At 39.6% G+C, this 19732-nt stretch overlaps 1 protein-coding gene and 1 long non-coding RNA gene across 15 annotated transcripts in view; one reads left to right on the plus strand and one right to left on the minus strand.

The window, feature by feature from the left end:
- CEP83 (centrosomal protein 83) overlaps window positions 1–3337 on the minus strand; it is a 207956-nt gene extending 204619 nt beyond the window's left edge. For 10 of the 14 annotated variants that reach the window (XR_008650249.2, XR_010114886.1, XR_010114887.1 and 7 more), the window contains exon 1: window positions 1063–3337. The gene's annotated coding sequence lies outside the window, so the exon portion shown is untranslated. The remainder of the gene's footprint in view (window positions 1–1062) is intronic. The other 4 variants (XM_063614258.1, XM_055238465.2, XM_063614259.1 and 1 more) reach the window with 4 other exon arrangements.
- LOC129460533 (uncharacterized) lies at window positions 1633–17283 on the plus strand. Its single transcript, XR_008650250.2, has 4 exons — window positions 1633–2030; window positions 3582–3629; window positions 13783–13921; window positions 14993–17283. It is a non-coding gene; the product is annotated as an uncharacterized lncRNA (long non-coding RNA).
- Window positions 17284–19732: the final 2449 nt, after the last annotated feature.

The raw sequence follows: 19732 nt of genomic DNA on the forward strand, positions 1-19732 counted from the left end.
TTTGGGAGGCCGAGGTGGGCGGATCACCTGAGGTCGGGAGTTCGAGACCAGCCTGTCCAACATGGTGAAACCCCATCTCTACTAAAATACAAAAATTAGCCGGGCATGGTGGCACGCACCTGTAATCCCAGCTACTCAGGAGACTGAGGCAGGAGAATCGCTTGAACCCGGGAGGCGGAGGTTGCAGTGAGCCGAGATCGCGCTACTGCACTCCAGCCTGGGCAACAGAGTGAGACTCAGTCATAAATAAATAAATAAAGCATTCTAACAATTCTGAACAAACTGAGTTTGAAATCAAACCTCAATACAAAAGGTGAGTATTAATTCTAACCACTTACAGGCTAAACTCATAAATACAGAGAATTCTGAATCCAGGTAACTGTAGGATAGATACATTTAATTGTGTTTTAGTTAAATGTCAGACTTGTTTACAGAGATGTTGCTTGGTAACAGAAGCACTGCTTTAACAACCTACTCTGTTTTAGAGCTGCTTAAAGTCTGAACAGATTATGAAGTATATATCATATACACGAAATTCAGACAAGTCTCTCCTTATCCTAGACATCTGTAACATTTGAAAGAGCTTCCTCATTTCAACTAACTAAAGGCTTTAAAAATACTTAGCAGTGAATATTTTTAAGAGCAAAATGCCCATTGATTATGGTCAAAAGTTGGACACTGAGGATTTACCAAAGTATTTAAACCAAGCATATGCTAACATATTTTAGGTGTTATCTCAGTAATGACAGCCGACATCACTGTTCATTCAAATTGTCTTCAAAGCCAAGGAAAATGGTAGCATAGCTTTTTCATCGTAAATTAAGCTGGAGGTACTTAAACGTTTGGCCAATTACCAAATTGGCTACACAACCACCAAGCCAGAGTGCGCCCAAAAGCTCCATAAAGAGTTTCACGTGCGTCTCTCTGCCTACTTTTCTAGCACGAGCTTCCACTACTTTACGAGGAAAATAAAAAAAGGATTCAAGGGCAGTTTGTGGAGGGACAAAATGAGTATTCCAAAATACAAACAAGACGCCGTCCCCAGAAAGAGAGGTTACATACCAGACGCACGCATGCTCCTTGCAACCCGCACACGGAAAACTTAAGAGACCGCAGTTCTGGCCGCGCTCGCCACCGGGGCCAACTCCACAGCTCCAATCACCGGCACCCACTCAACTCCGCTTACGGAGGCATTGGGACTAAGGGTTACGGTCCTACAGCGGGGTGTCGGCTCAGCCCGCCACGCTCTTCAGCTCGCGGCACAAGCTGAAGAGGAAGAGGGCCGAGCGGACCCCTCGGGCTCCCGTCCCTAGGGATATGTGAAGTATCCCGGGAGAGGTATGAGGGCGGCGGCGGCGAGGGAAAGCCCCACTCCTCCGCGTGGACCGGGATCCTCAGGGGTGCGGCGCCACCCTCCGTGCTGACGTCTGGCCCAGAAGCCGCCTCATCGCACCGCCCCTCCAGCCTGGAGGAGCGGGCTCTGTCCCTTGGCCCAGCGGCGAGCGAAGCAGGAAGTCCCACCCCCCACGCCGACGTCACCCACGCCACGGACGCCGGTTGCTGCCGGAGCCGTTGGAGGGAGGAGATAAACGAACCGAGGCGGGAGAGCCCACGGGTGGCAGTGGCAGCGGCAGCGGCCGGGCCGGCTGCGCTCCCGAGGGCGTTCCTGGAGGGCCCTGGGATGGACTCAGGGATCCCCAGAGCCCCAGGGAACGGAAACACTAGCCCGGGGCACTTGCCCTGGAGTCTGAGTGACGCGCGTCGTTGGAGCGCGAAGGCGGTCTCCTTAGCCTCCGCCCGACACAGCGTCTCCAGGGGTTTTCCTCCTTTTCGCGCCTCTCCTTCCCTCTTCCCCACACCATCTGAGAGCCTCAGATGGTAATCCTGCCGCCACCTCTCTCCCTTCGCCCGCCTGCCATCGTCCCCATGTGTGCGGATATGCGCTCCCGAAGCCGCCTGCCTGCCGCGTCTGCCTTGGGCATCAGCCCCCGAGTGGGGAGTCGGCTCAGCTTGCCATGAGGGAACCTTAGGTTAGGACCAATCGCCCGGAAGAGAGCCCTCCTCGCCCCCCGCACCTCCTGCTCTAAGTCTCCTGTCCTGGTTATCCCAAGTTCAGGGCCTACCTGGGGTCACATGGGGAACTACTTGTCTTAAGGCTGTAAACAATAGTTGGAAGAGGAGGTGCTAGCTTCTGAGAACTTCCATGATCATCCAAAGGCTGAAACAAAGTAGGCGGTCAGCCCTTCAAAATACGTGTTGGAAGAAACAGACACCTTCCCATCCCCAGCGTTTGTTCAGTGCCTTGGTTGGGCTTTGATTCTCACTGCTTTGTGAAGTACAGCTTATTTTTACCCCCAAGATTATGATTTTCAGGCTCTAGTTATTAGTAGGCAACTGAGAGGTGATTTTGTTGTTGAAATGAGGAAAAACGGGCCATTAGAAAGGACCGTTTCTCTTTAGAGAAGAGGAGGGAAAAAAAGGACAGCCAGTTGGTAATGGAATGTTGCTGGATTGATTACATAGATGAGACTTGGGAGATAGAATACAGAATCCAGAAATTCCCGTGTATGTGTGAGTGTTTAGTATAATAACAGTAGCTCACATTTGCTGAGCATTTGTGTGTCAAGTACTGGGGTACTTTTTCAGGTTATCTTATTTAACTCTCACATTTCTGTAAGGTAGGTGCAATTGTTATCTCCATTTTACAGAATTGCCCAAAACCATTAGTTTTAAACGCTGGAGCCAGACAACTCCAGAAATCTCTGTGGTAGCCAGTAAACTGTACATTACAAATTATAGGTCAGTAGGAAAAAGATCATTTGGGAAATGGCGGTGACTCTCGCCTGTAATCCCAGCACGCTGGGAGGCCAAGGCAGGTGGATCACCTGAGGTCAGGAGTTCGAGACGACCCTGGCCAACATGGTGAAACCCCATCTATTAAAAATACAAAAAGCCAAGAAAAAAATATTCAATTAACAAACGGAAAGTTGTCCCACTTCCAAACGGTTGTTTTTTGTCTATCATTGTTGATAGGGGTGTGGGATACAAGTACTGTCAGGCATTTTTGGTGTGAAGGTGAAATTGGTACAACCCTATTTACCAAAATGTAACATATGCATTAGCCTTTGCCCCACAGCTGTCTCATTTCCGAGGCATATGCCCTAAGGAAAATAAGAGATTCATAAGGATACTATTTGCCACCTTTTTTAAAAATAATGCTTCTAGAAACAAGTGTCCATCACTAGGACACTAGTTAAGAAAATTATGATTGGTACATGCAATGGAATACTCTTGACCCATTAAAAACTGATATAAAGTTGTTTATTTGCATTAAAATATGTCCAAAAAATATAGTTTCCCCTCAGGAAAAAAAAAAGCAGAATATAGTTTAGCAAGTACAGTGCTGTCCTAATGTGAATATATGTGTGTACATATGTTAATATAAGTGTACAAAAATATCTGGAAGAAGATCAGTCAAAATACAAGTGGTTTACATTTTGTCTTTTGGACTTTTTATCTTGGTGTTTTTTGTAATTTATTATTTTACAAAAACAAAGTTGTGTTTTATTTTTTAATTAAAGCTGTGCCAGTGAAAAGGGAGCCAGTTGACTCTTGACCTTCACAAGCAGGTAACCATGATGAAGTAACTATGTCTGGGGATCTAAGTCTCAGCTTTTTTGTGTCTATAAATTTGATTATATTCATTTACCTATAGTTGGACAAGCTAACCTACCACTTGGACATCATAGTTTTGACTCCCCAAATTGGACTGGGTATCCATTCTATGTGTTCTCTGTGTGCCTGTCATGGTATTTGTCACACTGTACTGTAATTCCCTCTGTGCCAGTAGATTGTTTGCTCCTGCCATGCATATACACGTGCACATACATCCTTTTTCTGCTATATGTTACACATTTCTTTTGATTTATTATTTGTCATCTACATTTGTATACAGAAGTTTTAATTTTCATTAGCCAAAATGCTAATGAAATCACATAGATATTAAAGGGATTCCTGGAACAACTTTATGCCAATAAATTCAGTAACTTAAGCAAAATGGACACATTCCTAAAAAAAAAAAAAAAGATACAAATTACCAAAAGTGACACAAGGAAAAGAAAATCTAAATGTTTCAATGTCTATTTAAAAAAATTGAATTTATAAGCAAAACACTTTCCACAAAGAAAACTCCAGGCAGATGACTGCACCAGTGAATTTTATCAGACGTTTAAGGGAGACAAAGTACCAATCCTACACCATTTCAGGAAACAGAACAGGGAGAAATACTTCTATACTCATTCTATGAGGCAAGCATAATCATGCCAAATTTTTTTTCCTGATACCAAAATTTGACATTTTGCAAGAAAATTATAGACTGATAGTCCTCATGAATATATATATAAATTCTTAAGTATTAGCAGATTGAAACTTGCAATATAGAGGATTACATACCATGACCAAGGAGAGTGAACTTAACATTGAAAAATCAGTGTAATTCATCACATTAACAGAACAGAAGAGAAAAAAAATTGTTTCAATAAATGCAGAAAAAGGATTTGACAAAATTCAAAGCCCATTAATGTTTAAAAAAAAAAAAAAGCAACTCTAAGCAGCCTAGGAATAGAAGGGAATTTCCTCAATGATTTGAAAAACTTAATGGTGAAATATTAAATCCTTTTCTCTTAAGATCAGGAATAACAAATGTAAGACAAGAATTTTCTGCTCTCACTACTTCTATTTAGGAAATTGGAGGCCCTAATCAATGCAGAAAAACAATAAGAAAAAGTGTAAAGATTGGGAAGACTCAGATATCCTGATTTCAGAACTTGCTATGAAGCAACAGTAATCAAGATAGTACTATACTCATATAAAGATAGGAGTACAGATCAATGGAATATAATTGAGTCCAGAAATAAAGTCTTATATTTATGGTCAGTTGACTTTCAGCAAAACACCAATACAACTCAATTTTCAACAAATGGAACTGGTAAAACTGGACAGCCACATGAGAAAAAAAATTAAATTGGAACTCTATCTCACACCATATATGACTATTAAGATGAACCAAAGATCCGAACACAAGAGCTAAAATTATAAAACTCTTAGAAAAAAATATAACTAAATCCTTATCACCTTGAATTAGGCAGTGGCTTCTTTGATGTGACAAAAAGCACAACCAAGGGAAAAAATGAATGCATTAAAATTGAAACATCAAAATCAAAACCTTTATGCTTCAGGCTGGGCGCCATGGCTCATGCCTGTAATCCCAGCACTTTGGGAGGCCAAGACAGGCAGATCACCTGAAGTCAGGAGTTCAAGACCAGCCTAGTCAACATGGCGAAACGCCATCTCTACTAAAAATACAAAAATTAGACAGGTATAATGGCGTGCACCTGTGATTCCAGCTACTCGGGAGGCTGAGGCAGGAGAATTGCTTGAACCCAGGAGGCAGAAGTTGCAGTGAGCCAAGATTGCACCACTGTTCTCCAGCCTGAGCGACAGAGCGAGACTCCATCTCAAAAAAAAAAAAAAATGCTTCAAAGAACAATATCAAGAAAGTGAAAAGACAACCCACAGAATGAGAGAAATTATTTTGAAAATCATATATCTAGTAAGGGTGCACTGTTCAGAATATAAAGAACTCATAACAATAAAAAGAATCCAATTTAAAAATGGACAAAGGATTTCAATAAACATTTCTTCAAAGAAGATATACAAATGACCATAAGCACATGAAAAGATGCTCAATGTAATTAGTCATTAGGGAAATACACATCAAAACCAAGTGATACCACTTCACTAGGATGGCTGTAATTTTTTTTAAAGAATGGACAAGAACAAGTGTTTTGACATGGAGAAATTGGAACCCTCATACTCTGGCGATGGGAATGTAAAATGTTGCCACTACTTTGGGAATAGTTTGGCAGTTCTTCAAGGGGTTAAACATAAGTTTAATATATGACCCAGCAATTTCACTCTTAGATATATACCTATGTAAATTGGAAAATACGTTCACTCAAAAACTTGTACACAAACGTTCATAGCAACATTATTCATAATGACCAAAAGTAGAAACGACACAAATGCCCATCAACTGGTGAATGAATGAACAGACTATGGTGTATCCATACAATGGAATACTATTCAGCCATTAAAAGGAATGAAGTACCGATTCATGCTACAAATTGATGAACCTTAAACACATTATATGCTAAGTGAAAGCCACATATTATATAATTCCATTTATATGAAATGTCGATAATGGGCAAATCCTTAGGGAAAGAAAATAGATTAATAGGGGCTGGGGACTAGGACAGTGGAGATTGACTGCTAGTAAGTATGGAGTTTATATTTGGAATGATGAAGATATCCTGAAGTAAAATAATGGTGATGGTTGTACAACTTTGTGAATATGCTAAAAATCACCAAATTATATGCCTTAAAAGTGAATTTTATGGTATGTGAATCAAATCTCAATTTTTAAAATGGGAAGAAGTAAGTACAGTAGTTCCCCCTTATCTGCTGGGGATACATTCCAAGACCCCCAGTGGAAACCTGAAACGATGGATTGTACCAAACCCTTTGCACTCTATTTTTTTTCTATGTATACATACCTATGATAAAGTTCAATTTATAAATTAGGCACAGTAAGAGACTAACAACAATAATGAAATAGAACAATTATAACAATATGCTATAGTAAAAGGTATGTGACTGGTCTCCCAAGATACTGTACTATTCTTTCAATGATGTGAGATGATAAAATACCTACATGACGAGAGGAAGTAAGGTGAATGAGGTAGGCATTGTGATGTAGTTTTAGGCTACTATGGACCTTGAACACAAGCATCGTAATAATGATGATCTTATAACCAAGTTGGCTACTAAGTGACTAACAGGTGGGTAGCATATACGGCATGGATATACTAGACAAAGAGATGATTCCAGGCATGACGGAACAGAGTAGCATAAGATTTCATCACGCTACTCAGGACAGCATGCAATTTAAAACATGAATTATTTCTAGAATTTTCCATTTAGTATTTTTGGACCAAGGTTGACCACAGGTAACTGAAACCACAGAAACCGAAACTGCAGGTAAGGGGAGACTATTGTAAAATTATATTCACAGACAATATGATTGTATGCATACAAAACCCTATGGAATATATAAAAAAGGTAAGAGAGGCCAGGTGTGGGGCGCGGTGGCTCACGCCTGTAATCCCAGCACTTTGGGAGGCCAAGGCGGGCAGATCACCTGAGGTCGAGAGTTTGAGACCAGCCTGACCAACATGGAGAAACCCTGTCTGTACTAAAATTACAGAAAATTAGCCGGGCGTGGTGGTGCATGCCTGTAATCCCAGCTACTTGGGAGGCTGAGGCAGAAGAATCGCTTGAACTCGGGAGGTGGAGGTTGCAGTGAGCCGAGATCATGCCATTGCACTCCAGCTTGGGCAACGAGAGCAAAACTCTGTCTAAAGTACAAGAAATAGTAACTTCATTTAACAAGTGATAAGATACATGCTCAGTATAGCAAAAATCAATTCTATATACTAGCAATAGAAAGTGGAATTGTAAACAATACTATTTATAATATATCCAGAAACATCTGAAACCTTGGAATAAACTTAACACAACATGTTCAAGATCTCCATATTGAAAAAGAATAAAATGAGTCCGGGTGCTGTGGGTCATGCCTGTAATTCCAGCACTTTGGGAGGCTGAGGCAGGTAGACTGCTTGAGGTCAGGAGTTTGAGACAGCCTGGCCAACGTGGCAAAACCCCGTCTCTACTAAAAATACAAAAATTAACCGAGCGTGGTGGTGTGCGCCTGTGATCCCAGCTACTTTGGAGGCTGAGGCACAAGAATCACTTGAACCCAGGAGGTAGAGGCTGCAGTGAGCTGAGATCGTGCAACTGCACTCCAGCCTGGGTGACAGAGTGAGACCCTGTCTCAAAACAAAAAGAGCAAACACAAAACATGGATAGAAGATAATTAAAGAAGACTTAAAAGAGAAATATTTTATATTCATGGATGGGAACACTCAGTAATATTATCCTGTCTATTCTTCCTAAATTGATTTGTAGATTTTCCATATCAGAATTCCAGCAGGTTAAGGAATAAAAAACTATGCATTGAGTAAAGTGTATACTACTAGGTTGATGGTTGCACCAAAATCTAATAAATCACCACTAAAGAACTTATCTATGTAACCAAAATCTTTTTCCAAAAACCATTGAAATAAAAATACAAAATTATCTCACAAAAAAAAATCCAGCAGGCTTTTTTTTGAGGACAAAATCCAAAATTTATGTGAAAAAATGAAGGATCTAGAATAGCCAAAATAATCTTTAAAAAGAACAAAGTTGGAAGACATACTACCTGATTTCAAGCCTTTTATAAACTTATAGTAATCAAGACTGTTATTTCCATAAGGATAAACTAGTAGTTAAATAAAACAGATTAAAGTCTAAAAATAGATCTATACATATAAAGTCATTTCATTTTTGACCAAGGCATCAAAGCAATTCAATAAGAAAAAAAATTGATTAATAAATATTACTAAAACAACTAGATAACTATTTAGAGAAAATAAAAAGAACTTCAACATTTCATCTCCATACACAGAAATTCAAGATGCCTCCTAGGCCTAACATGAAACCAAGATCCATAAAACTTCTAAAAGAAAACAGAAGAATCTCTTAATAACCTTGGAGTAGGCAGATATTTATTGCATGAAACATAAAAAGCACTAACCATAAAAAGAAAAAAATTGAAGGATTGGAGTTAATACTTGCTCTTCAAAGTTACCATTAAGCTACAGACTGAGAAATATTCACTACATATGTATCTGACAAAGGACTTCTACAAGCTAACAGTAAAAATAGTTATTAACAATAACTCATTTAAGCTAATAGCAAAGACATGAACATCCCTTCATAAAAGATATACAAATGGTTAATAAATACATTTAAAAGTTCCTGAATATCTGTCACAGATGATAAGATCTTGTAGAAAATCCTAAAGATTTCACAAAACAGAACTAATGAATGAATTCAGAAAGTAGCAGGATACAAAGTCAACACACAAAAATCAGCTCTTACTATTTATACACTAACAACAATCTGAAAAGAAAATTCCAAAAGTATCATTTTGATATATGAAAACATCAAAAAGAATAAAATGCTTAGGAATTAACCAAGGAGGTGAAAGACTTACACATGCAAGCTACAAAACATTGCAAAAGAAATTAAAGAAGATATAAATAAATGGAAACACATCTATGTTCATGGATTAGAGCAGTATTAAAATGTCAATACTGTAGGAAACGATCAACACATTATGCAATCTTTATTAAAATCTCAATGACAATTTTTGCAGAAATGGAAAAATCATCCTAAAATTCATATGGAATCTCAAGGCAACTGAAATCGTCAAAACAATCCTGAAAAAAGAACAAGGCTCAAGTACTCACAGTTCCTGATTTCAAAACGTACTGCAAAGCTATAGTAATTAAAACAGTGTAGTATTGGTGTAAAGACAGACATAGACCAATGAAATAGAATGGAGAGCCTAGAAATTAACTCTCTCATTTACAATCAAATAGTTTTTGATAAGGGTGCCAAGCCCATTTAATGGGGAAAGGACAGCCTTTTCAACAAATAGTGCTGGAAAAACCAGACCAGAATGAAGTTGAACCCTTACCCAACACCATATACAAAAATTAACTCAAAATGGATAAAAGACATAAACATAAGACTTAAAACTATAAAACTCTTAGAAGAAAACACAGAACAAAAGCTTCATAGCATTGGATTTGACATTGATTTCTTGGATATTAAACCAAAGGCCTAGGCAACAAAAGAAAAAATAGACAAATTTCAGTTTATGAAAATTTTAAAATTTTGTATATCAGATGACACTATCAACAGAGTAAAAAGGCAAGCCACAGAATAGGAGAAAATATTTTCAAGTCATATCTGATAAGTGATTGATATTCAGAATATATAGAGAACTCCTAACAAAGAATATAATTTTAAAATGGGCAAAGGAGGCTGGGCATGGTGGCTGACACCGGTAATCCTAGCACTTTGGGAGACCGAGGTGGGCAGATCAGTTGAACTCAAGAGTTCAAGACCAGCCTGGACAATATGGTAAAACCCCATCTCTACCAAAAATACAAAAAATTAGCCAGGCATGGTGGTGCGTGCCTATAGTCCTCGCTACTCAGGAGGCTGCGATGGGAGGATCACTTGAGCCTGGGAGGCAGAGGCTGCAGTGAGCCAAGATCACACCACTGCACTCCACCCTAGGTGACAGAGCAAGACTCCATCTCTAAATAAGTAAATAGATGGCAAGGGACACGAATAGACATTTCTCCAAAGAAAATATACAAATGGGCAATAAGCATATGAAAAGATGCCCAATTTAACTAATCATTAGGATGCAAATCAAAAGTATAATGAGACACCACCTCACACCCATTAGGGTGGCTACTATTTAAAAAAAATATTAGCAAGGATGTGGAAAAATTGGAATCCTTGTGCACTGTTGATGGGAATTAAAATGGTAGAGCAATTACAGAAAACAGTATGGAGGCTACTAAAAAATTAAAAATAGAGTTGTATAATCTAGCAATTCCACTTATGGGTATATACCTAAAATAATTGAAAATACGTCTCTCCATACTCAGAAATGGAGCTAGAAAAAAAAATAGGTCTCAAAAAGAGATTTGCACACCCATGTTCACAACCAGCATTATTCACAATAGCTAAAATGTGGAAACATCACAAGTCTCCATCCACAGATAAATGAATGAGCAATAGAGTATATACATACAGTAGAAGAGTGGTCCCCAACCTTTTTGGCACCAGTTTCATGGAAGACAATTTTTCCACAGATTGATGGGTGGGGGGTGGTTTCAGGTTGATTCAGGTGCATTACATTTGTGTATTTTATTTCTATTATTGTTACATTGTAATATGAAATAATTACACAACTCACCATAATGTAGAATCATTGGGAGCCCTGAGCTTGTTTTCTTGCAACTAGATGGTCCCATCTGGGGGTGATGGAAGACAGTGACAGATCATGATTCTCATAAGGAGCATACAACCTCGATCCCTCGCATGCACAGTTCACAACAGGGTTCGCACTCCTATGAGAATCTAATGCCACCGCTGATCTGACAAGATGCAGAGCTCAGGCAGTAATGTGAGTGATGGGGAATTGCTGTAAATACAAATGAAGCTTTGCTTGCTCACCTGTCACTCCCTGCTTTGCAGCCCAGTTCCTAACAGGCCATGGAATGGTACTGGTCCATATTATTCCACTTATCTGAGGTACTTAAAGGAGTCAAAATTACAGAGACAGTAGAACGATGTTTGCCAGGGGCTGGTGGGGTGGGGGATCTGGGGAGTTACTGCCTAATGGGTACAGTTTCAGTTTTACAAGATAAAGAGAATTCTGGAGATAGATGCTGGTGATGGTTGCACAACATTTATGAATGTATAGTATTTAATACCATGGAACTGTACACTACAAAACGGTTTTTAAGTTATGTGTATTTTAAGACAATAAAAAAATGGAGGAAGTACTTAATATCTTTGATCATCAAGGAAATGAAAATTAAATCTACAGAGGATTTCATTTCACAGACATTCCAAGGTGCTGAAATAAAGTCTAGTAGCCCAAACATTAACAAAGATGTGAAACAGCTGGAACTTACACATTGCTGATGTGAGTGTAAAATACTTTGGAAAAGTACTTGGCAATTTCTTTTCATTGTACTTTCATCTACCTTATTCATGGCTCATCAATTTCACTTAGTTATCCAAGAGACACGAAAATGCAAGTTCACAAGAAAACTTACATAAAGAATGTTTAGAGCAACCTTATTCATAATAACCAAAAACTAATAACCTAAATGTATATCAATAGGAAAACAGATACAATTTAAAAATGATATATATTCTTACAATGGAATACAACTCAGCAATAAAAAGGAACAAACTGCCGGTATACCTGACAACATGAGTAAGTCTCACAAATATTTTGATAAACAGAAGAAGCCAGGCACAACAGAATACAAACTGTATTGTTCTATTTGTATGAAATCCAAGAAAGACAATCTAGTTTTAGAAATTTCTAAGTGGTTATAGGCGACAGTGATTTAAAGGAGTCCAAGGGAACTTTCTAAGATGATAGATTATATTTTGTTTCAAGTGGTAATTACACAGGATATACAGTTGTCAAAATTCATCAAATTAAGATATGTGTATTTTATTCTGTTAATTATACCACCATAAAAAATATTTTAAAGTGCTAATAGAAATACTTTTCTATTCACTGAAATACTGAATGTTTGCTAGCAAGAGAACTCTCTTCCTTATATCAAGATAACCCAAGAAATCAGACTAGTAATCAGAAAGTTGGTGCACTCATACTCGGAGCAAGGGAAATGTCCTAGGGATAAATCAAAACTGCAGAAAAATTTAATCAGCTCTCAAACAATAACAAATGGGTTACTGTACTATGGCAGATAAATGAAATAAATAATTGCTATGAATTAAGGACTTCAATATTGTGAAGCTAACAAAATTTGTATTACAGGTAAATGGAATAATAGGGTTTTTAGGAACCCAATAAGGTAATTATCATACAAGATTAATTTTAATTTTTTATTTCACTGTACTTCAATGAATACAAACAAGTTTCAGGGTTTTTTTGTTTTTGTTTTTTGTTTTTTTGAGACAGAGTCTCGCTCTGTTGCCCAGGCTGGAGTGCAGTGGTGTGATCTCGGCTCACTACAACCTCTGCCTCTGGAGTTCAAGCGATTCTCCTGCCTCAGCACCCCCAGTAGCTGGGATTACAGGCGCACACCACCACACCCAGCTAATTTTTTTGTATTTTTAGTAGAGATGAGGTTTCACCATGTTGGCCAGGCTGGTCTCGATCACTTGACCTTGTGATCCATCCGCCTCGGCCTCCCAAAGTAAGTTTAAGCTTTAAATGAAAAACAGTACGGACATTTGGAGTATTTGTGCAAGAAACAGAATGCTTTAGGATAAGGAATTCTTATAAATGGTAGGCATTCCAGTATTGCATTTCCTTTAATACTTTGTTGCCAGAGCCAGAAATAATTTAAGAAGAATAAGCTTGTATTTCAGAATGTCAAGGAAAAAAAGTTATATGTCATATGGCTTGGTGGTAGACAAACCTATTTTTGTCTTAAAATTTCATATACCTTCTCCTTTAATTATCACTTTCCTCCTTTCCTTTTTCTTTTTCATCATTCTACTTTTATTTTCTTTCCTTCTCTTTCATCTTCTTTCTTTTTCTCTCCTTTTTTCTTCTTCTAGACCGTATTTCTTAGCCTTATTTTCATAATTGATCCCCTAAGCAGCCATTTTAGACACCACTTTCCTAATTGCTCCTCCCACCACCATGAAATCTTAAATCACAGATATACTGTATGTCTATTTATGTACTGTGGCTCTTTGGAGGACCACAGACCATTGTAATATCTAAGGTTTTTTGCCCCCTTTGAGGGGTGATATCTCCCCATTAAAAATAACATGTTCCAACTAATGAGTTCTTTGAGGGGAAGGATCATGTCCTGTTTACCATTGTATGCCGTGTGCTTAATATAATGCTTGGTACACAGTAGGCAATCAGTAAATAAATGTATTAGATGAATATTTATTGAATTAAAGTGAAAATGGTCTCTGCTATAAACTCATCAAAGAACTAAACAGCTAAAATTCTTGAATCTTTTTTAGACAATACTGTCTACTACTTATACTCCACAGTACTTCTGCATTTGAAGATTGTCTTCCTGAGACTATATCCATGTGACTTGATGGAAACTTGGAAAGCAACTTGATCACAAAAGTAATAAATTCAAAGCCAAGTCCAAGGGTGAGTTACTTATACAGATGGCTAATTTTATCTACCATATACTGATTTTTTTTCCTAGCATCACTTTCAGAAGGTGATCATTTCCTAAATTTTTCTCTGAATTGAGGCTTGCAGCCTCTTTGATACTTACAACTCACTATTCAAAACTTATCAGTTCCAGTTGACATGGAAGAATTGGATTAGGGAATGAGTAGAAGGTGACGGCACTATAGGAAAGGAGAAAATAAATAGAGGAAGTCATTTAACTTCTCTGTTCCTTAATTTTTCTTTATCTGTAAGACCTCTTCTAGCTCTAAAATTTGTGATCTTGATGTTCTCTGAGTGAGTGGCTCTCAATAGAAACATTTTATTAAAGAAATCAGTGGAGGGTGTCATTAGTTTCCTCAAGATTGGAAGGACAGTGCTGCCAGCCTTTGTGGGAGAGGCCAGGGATGCTAGACATCCTACTGTAAATGGGGCTTTGGTCAGTTCAGGTCCATAGAGAAGCAGACACCAAGACAGACATGGAAGAGATGGATTGGGGGAAATGGCTGTAGGGAAGAGGAAGCAGTTAGCAGGGAGAGTTTGAGACTGGGACGCAGATCTGACACCCATGTCAATGTCATGAGAAGAGGGAGGTGGATTCAGTAGGAACAGCCTTAGATTATAATAACAGCTTTAGGAATGTCTTGGCCAGGCCAATAGGGAGCCACAGAGCAAAGACTGACCATTTGAGGGGGTTCCAATTTGACCAGATGTGGCCTGGCTCTATTACCCCTGCTGTGCTCAGCCATTGAAGAAGTTTGGGTAGGGTAAGGCCAAACCATAAATGCCATGCTGAATCTCCAAGGAATAATACTAGAAGACTGTCAGCTAGCTACAGTCCTCACAGCAGGTTCTCTCTCTCTCTGTCTCTCTCCATCTCCCTCTCTTTCTCTTTAAAGCAAAACAGAAATGATACTTTACTCAGATACTTTTGCTTGTAAAGCGAGAGAACAAGATGATATACATAAGTCATAACATGTCAAGACATGCCAAGGTGATGATTTTGATGTTTTCTTTATCTTTTTCTTTTATCTTTTTTTAATCCAGGTTAAAGTTGGATACAAAATGAGAAGTTTGGGGAGATAAGGCTTGGGAGTTGAGATCCTGCATGGAAAACAAGATGAATTAACTTCCCAGGCTGCATAAGTGTTCACGTTTTGTATTGAATTATAGCAGATTTGTTTCTTCTTTTGACCTCAAAAACTGTTTGGAAACCGTAGGGAAACTTCATGGCATCTTTTCCATTTTGCTGATGGTTGTCAGAAGGGATAGCACCAGACCTTAACAGAGGTGGCTTCACCTTGCCTAGAGTATCAATAATCTTATCGCAGATTCACCCCTGTTCTTTCTCCTTTAGACTCTGAGGGTCCCACTTCATTGTCAATTTCATTTGCAGTCACAGGTTTAGCATAACAGCTAACCTTATTTTTAGTTGATGATCTGGAACCCTTCACCTGACTTACAGGCAAACTCTTGTGTATTTTTTGTTAGAAAATCTTCATATCACCATTAGCAAATGCTTTACTAGTTTGTTTACTTGGCCATTAGCTGCTTCTCAATAGGCCAGCTTGGGAGGCATTTTCTTGGCATTTTTGTTTTGCATCTTGAGTTTTGGAGGTGAATCACTGACATTTTTAATGGATGCTGGAGGCATTTTGTCAAAGGATTCCTTTTTGGTTCCTTCATCTTTGTCATCTGCTTCATCTTCATAAGTATTTCCTGATATTTCTGTAACTTTAGAAGCATTTTCATCTATATTGTCTTCTTCATGGTTTCCTCAACTCTATTTTTCCTTTCTAGTCCTTCCAGCAGGTTCTCTGTTGATCCTCTCATGTTCTGGGAGTAGCTTTTCTATGATTCTTCTGGACCTCACTTCTTGAGGGAAAACTTAGACAAAGGGGGTTATTGAGACAAACCATAATCCCTGTCACTCAGTTGGTTTCAAGGCTGCAACTGCTACTTATCTTCCTCTTCCATACCAATTTCAAGTTCTCCTCTCCTTCAGCAGTCACTTCCACAGATCTTAGTGGTGTAACCGGGGTGTGACCCAAATCCTCATTCCTGATGAGAAATATATATTTATTGGCAATTACACATACCTCATGTGATTGTTGTACATGTCCTTTCACAGTTACAAGTAAGTCTCAAAAGACTCCCAAGTGGGTCACCTAGGGGCCATATATTTTTCTCCGCCCATTGTATAAAAGTAGCCCTTCTGCCTCCTGTTGATCTAGGTCAGTTACCCCTGCCAAGATGGGGATTCCTATTCCTGCCTGCTGGCACCTTACAAAGAGTCCAAAATGCCCAAACAGTTGCCATAGCTTGTAGTTCAGTGGGACCTTCCTTGTATTTCCTGGCAAAAATTCACCCCACTTTGGGGACCAGGACTTCTAAACCTTCAAAACCCAGAGTTGCAGGAACAGAAAGCACAAAGTTCCCCAATGAGTCATTTGGGTGGATGGTAAGTAGGGCCACTTCTTCTTCCTCTGCCTTTTTCCTGGACCCATGTATTCTTCCTATTAGGGACAGTGCCTTTAGAGCTCCCTGATTTAGTATATATACTGATCTTGAAAAGTGGCACTCTGTTCTTGCAGAATATTGCCTCCAAATCGGCACTCCAGCTGCACTTTCAGTAGGTTGCCCAGTGCTCTATCAGGCTGGCTGCTCCATATGGTGCAGTATGTGATAAAACCAGTAGATCCCTTAGTCATTAGTTCATATTCATACCACCTTTACTATGAAATGGATCCCCTGTTTGGATCCTGTGTTGAGTTGGATACTACAGCTGTGGATCAGGCCTTCTTTAAGCCTCTAGATAGTGGTATGGGCTGTGGCTCTGAAGCCAAGAAAGGCAAACCCATACCCAGAATAAATATGTATCCCTGTAAGGATAAACTGCTGGCCGCTCCAGAATGGAAAGGGCACAGTGTTGTTGACTTGCCACCAAGTGGCTGGTTTATCTTCTCAAGTAATAGTGCCATATCAGGGACTCAGGGTTGGTCTCTGTTGCTGACAAATTAGACCTTCAGAAACAAGTAGCTATACTGGCCTTGGTAAGTGGGAATTCATGCTCTTGGGCTCATGTGTAGCCTTCATCTCTGCACTCACAGTAGGCAGACTTACATGTTGCCTACATGTGAACCAAAGCAGTATTCCTAGGTATGGAGTTCATTGATTCCAGAACCCAAAAAGGCCCACCAGACATTGGGCTTCATTATAGTAGGAGATGCAAGATGCAGAAATTTGCCTTTTATTCTGGAGGGGATGTCTCCACAGGCCACTGACTACTGGACCTTGAAAAAATTTTACGGAAGTCACAAATTCTTGAATCTTAAGAGTGTATCAGCCGGGCGCGGTGGCTCACGCTTGTAATCCCAGCACTTTGGGAGGCCGAGGCGGGCGGATCACGAGGTCAGGAGATCGAGACCACGGTGAAACCCCGTCTCTACTAAAAAATACAAAAAATTAGCCGGGCGCGGTGGCGGGCGCCTGTAGTCCCAGCTACTCGGAGGCTGAGGCAGGAGAATGGCGTGAACCCGGGAGGCGGAGCTTGCAGTGAGCCGAGATTGCGCCACTGCACTCCAGCCCGGGCGACAGAGCGAGACTCTGTCTCAAAAAAAAAAAAAAAAAAAAAAAAAAAAGAGTGTATCTCCCACTCTCTGGATACATGTCTTACCAAGACCTCTAGTATACAAGCCACATCTTGCTCATCATGCTCAGTCTGAATATTGTTGATTTAACATATCAATGTGATGTTATACACTAGATGTCCAGACAGTTCAGATCTCTTCTGACTGTATTACAATAGAGAGTAGAAGAGTTAACATGGTCCTTGGACAAAGCTGGAAATAAATATTGTCTCCTCCACATGAATGTGAATTATTTCTTATCCTTAATTCTGATTGGAAAATAAAATAATGCATTCATCAAATCAGTGTCTACAAACTATGTGACTGAGGCCTTATTAATCTGCCCTAGCAATTATACCATGTCCAGCATAGTTTCAGTTGAGAGTATTACTTGTTTAAACTTTCTATGGTAGCCTGCATTCACTCTGTAGGATACAAACGTGGTACTAATCTCCTGTGGGACACAATGTCATTTATATTCTATCTTGGCTAGGGTGGGGGACAGTTTCAAAGGCTTTCAGTTGGTCTTCTCATTATGATAGCTGTTTAACAGCTCAAGGACCCAATACTTCAACTGCCAATGATGTCTGTTGTAATTATATACTCGGGGACAAAGAAATACCTAGCAGATGGGTCTTCAGACCCAGTGAATTCACTGTGTGCAGACTTTAGCTAAGACTTTATTACTTATTCTCATAATTTTCCACACACAGGGGAGGCCATGATGACACTTTGGGTCTCCAGTTACCAAAGTCGACTTAGTCCCTAGGTCCAAAGCTCCTCTGAAATGACTGGGCACTCCCTTTCCCCAGTGTAAGTGCCCTACCCAAGTGTATGTCCTAACTCCTTTTGGAGAATGACAGGAGGAATCATTAAAATATCTACTTGCCACGATGTTGCAGGGTCCTCCTAGGGAGCTAGCTACCTCCTCAGTCAGTGGGCTCTAGATCTGAAAATTTGCTTAAGTTCAGGATGAACAACAAAGACATTTATTGAAATGACCGCCCTTAGCCTCCTGCCCCTCCATTCTTGCCTTCTGATTGTACATGTTAAGCAGCACTCTTAATCTCTTAATATCTGCCTATTTTGCTCCTAAAGTAATGACGATCTGTCGCTGGACCCATCAACTCTGTGACTATGTCCCAGTTTTGTATAAGCTCCAAGAGAGGCCTCTCATTCTCGCACTTGGGTTCTGTTTGTAAACAGCCTTCAAAGTTTCTCATTCTCTCTCTGCGGGGCATCAATACAACTTAGTAATAACCAGCCAACCCCACTCTGCTCACTAAGATCTTTTAAATGCCCAAATCATCATACAGGCAAGGATATTCTCTACACTGAGACTTTTTCCAAGCTCACCACCAGTGAAAACTTCAGCAATTGAACTTCTGCCTTGTGTCAAGTACTATCTGTGCCCCAAATTCCATTCAGAATGAGTTGGCCTTACCAGCTGGGTGGTAAGTGATGGACTCTATAAACCTGTGTTACTATTTGCTTTCTGACGTCACTCCCAGCAGTAGCTGTCAGTCTGAGTCTTCCATGAAGCAGACACCAAGACAGAATTAGATTTATTGGGGAAAATGTCTGTGAAGGATAAAAAGAAAGAGGGAGTAGGCAGAAAGAGCCTCCAGAGTGACACCTGTGAATGGAGAAAAGGAAGAAAAGAAGAATAGAAATTCATGGCATAATAGGTGTTAAAAAAAGACTTCTGGACTGTTAAAAAAAAAAAATAGGAAGAGCCTTAGGTTGTAATGCAGTTCTGTGAAAATAACCAACCCTACAGAGAGTCATCAGAACAAAGATAACCCATTAGAGGAGTCCCACATTGAGCAGGAATGATCTGCCTTCACCATACTCAGTCACTGGCTGAAAGCAGCAGAGGAAGAGCCGGAGGAAGAGCGTGTACTCAGCATGAATCCTGCAATGACTCAAAGGTGTGGCAGTTAAGTGGCTGTCCCTAACTACAATGTTTACCACAGGTTCTCGAAGAGCTGACCAGTACACTCCTATAGCTGCCACAGCAACGCTCATAAAACAAAGAATTGTCCTCTATACCTCATGATTTTCATATATCTAGGCAGATATTAATATATGTTTTTTTAAAAACAAAACACAAAAACCTTTACCATTATCTGGAATTATCGGGGTATAAAACCTATTT

This window comes from Symphalangus syndactylus, chromosome 13, assembly GCF_028878055.3.
Source record: "Symphalangus syndactylus isolate Jambi chromosome 13, NHGRI_mSymSyn1-v2.1_pri, whole genome shotgun sequence".
Lineage (NCBI taxonomy): Eukaryota > Metazoa > Chordata > Mammalia > Primates > Hylobatidae > Symphalangus > Symphalangus syndactylus.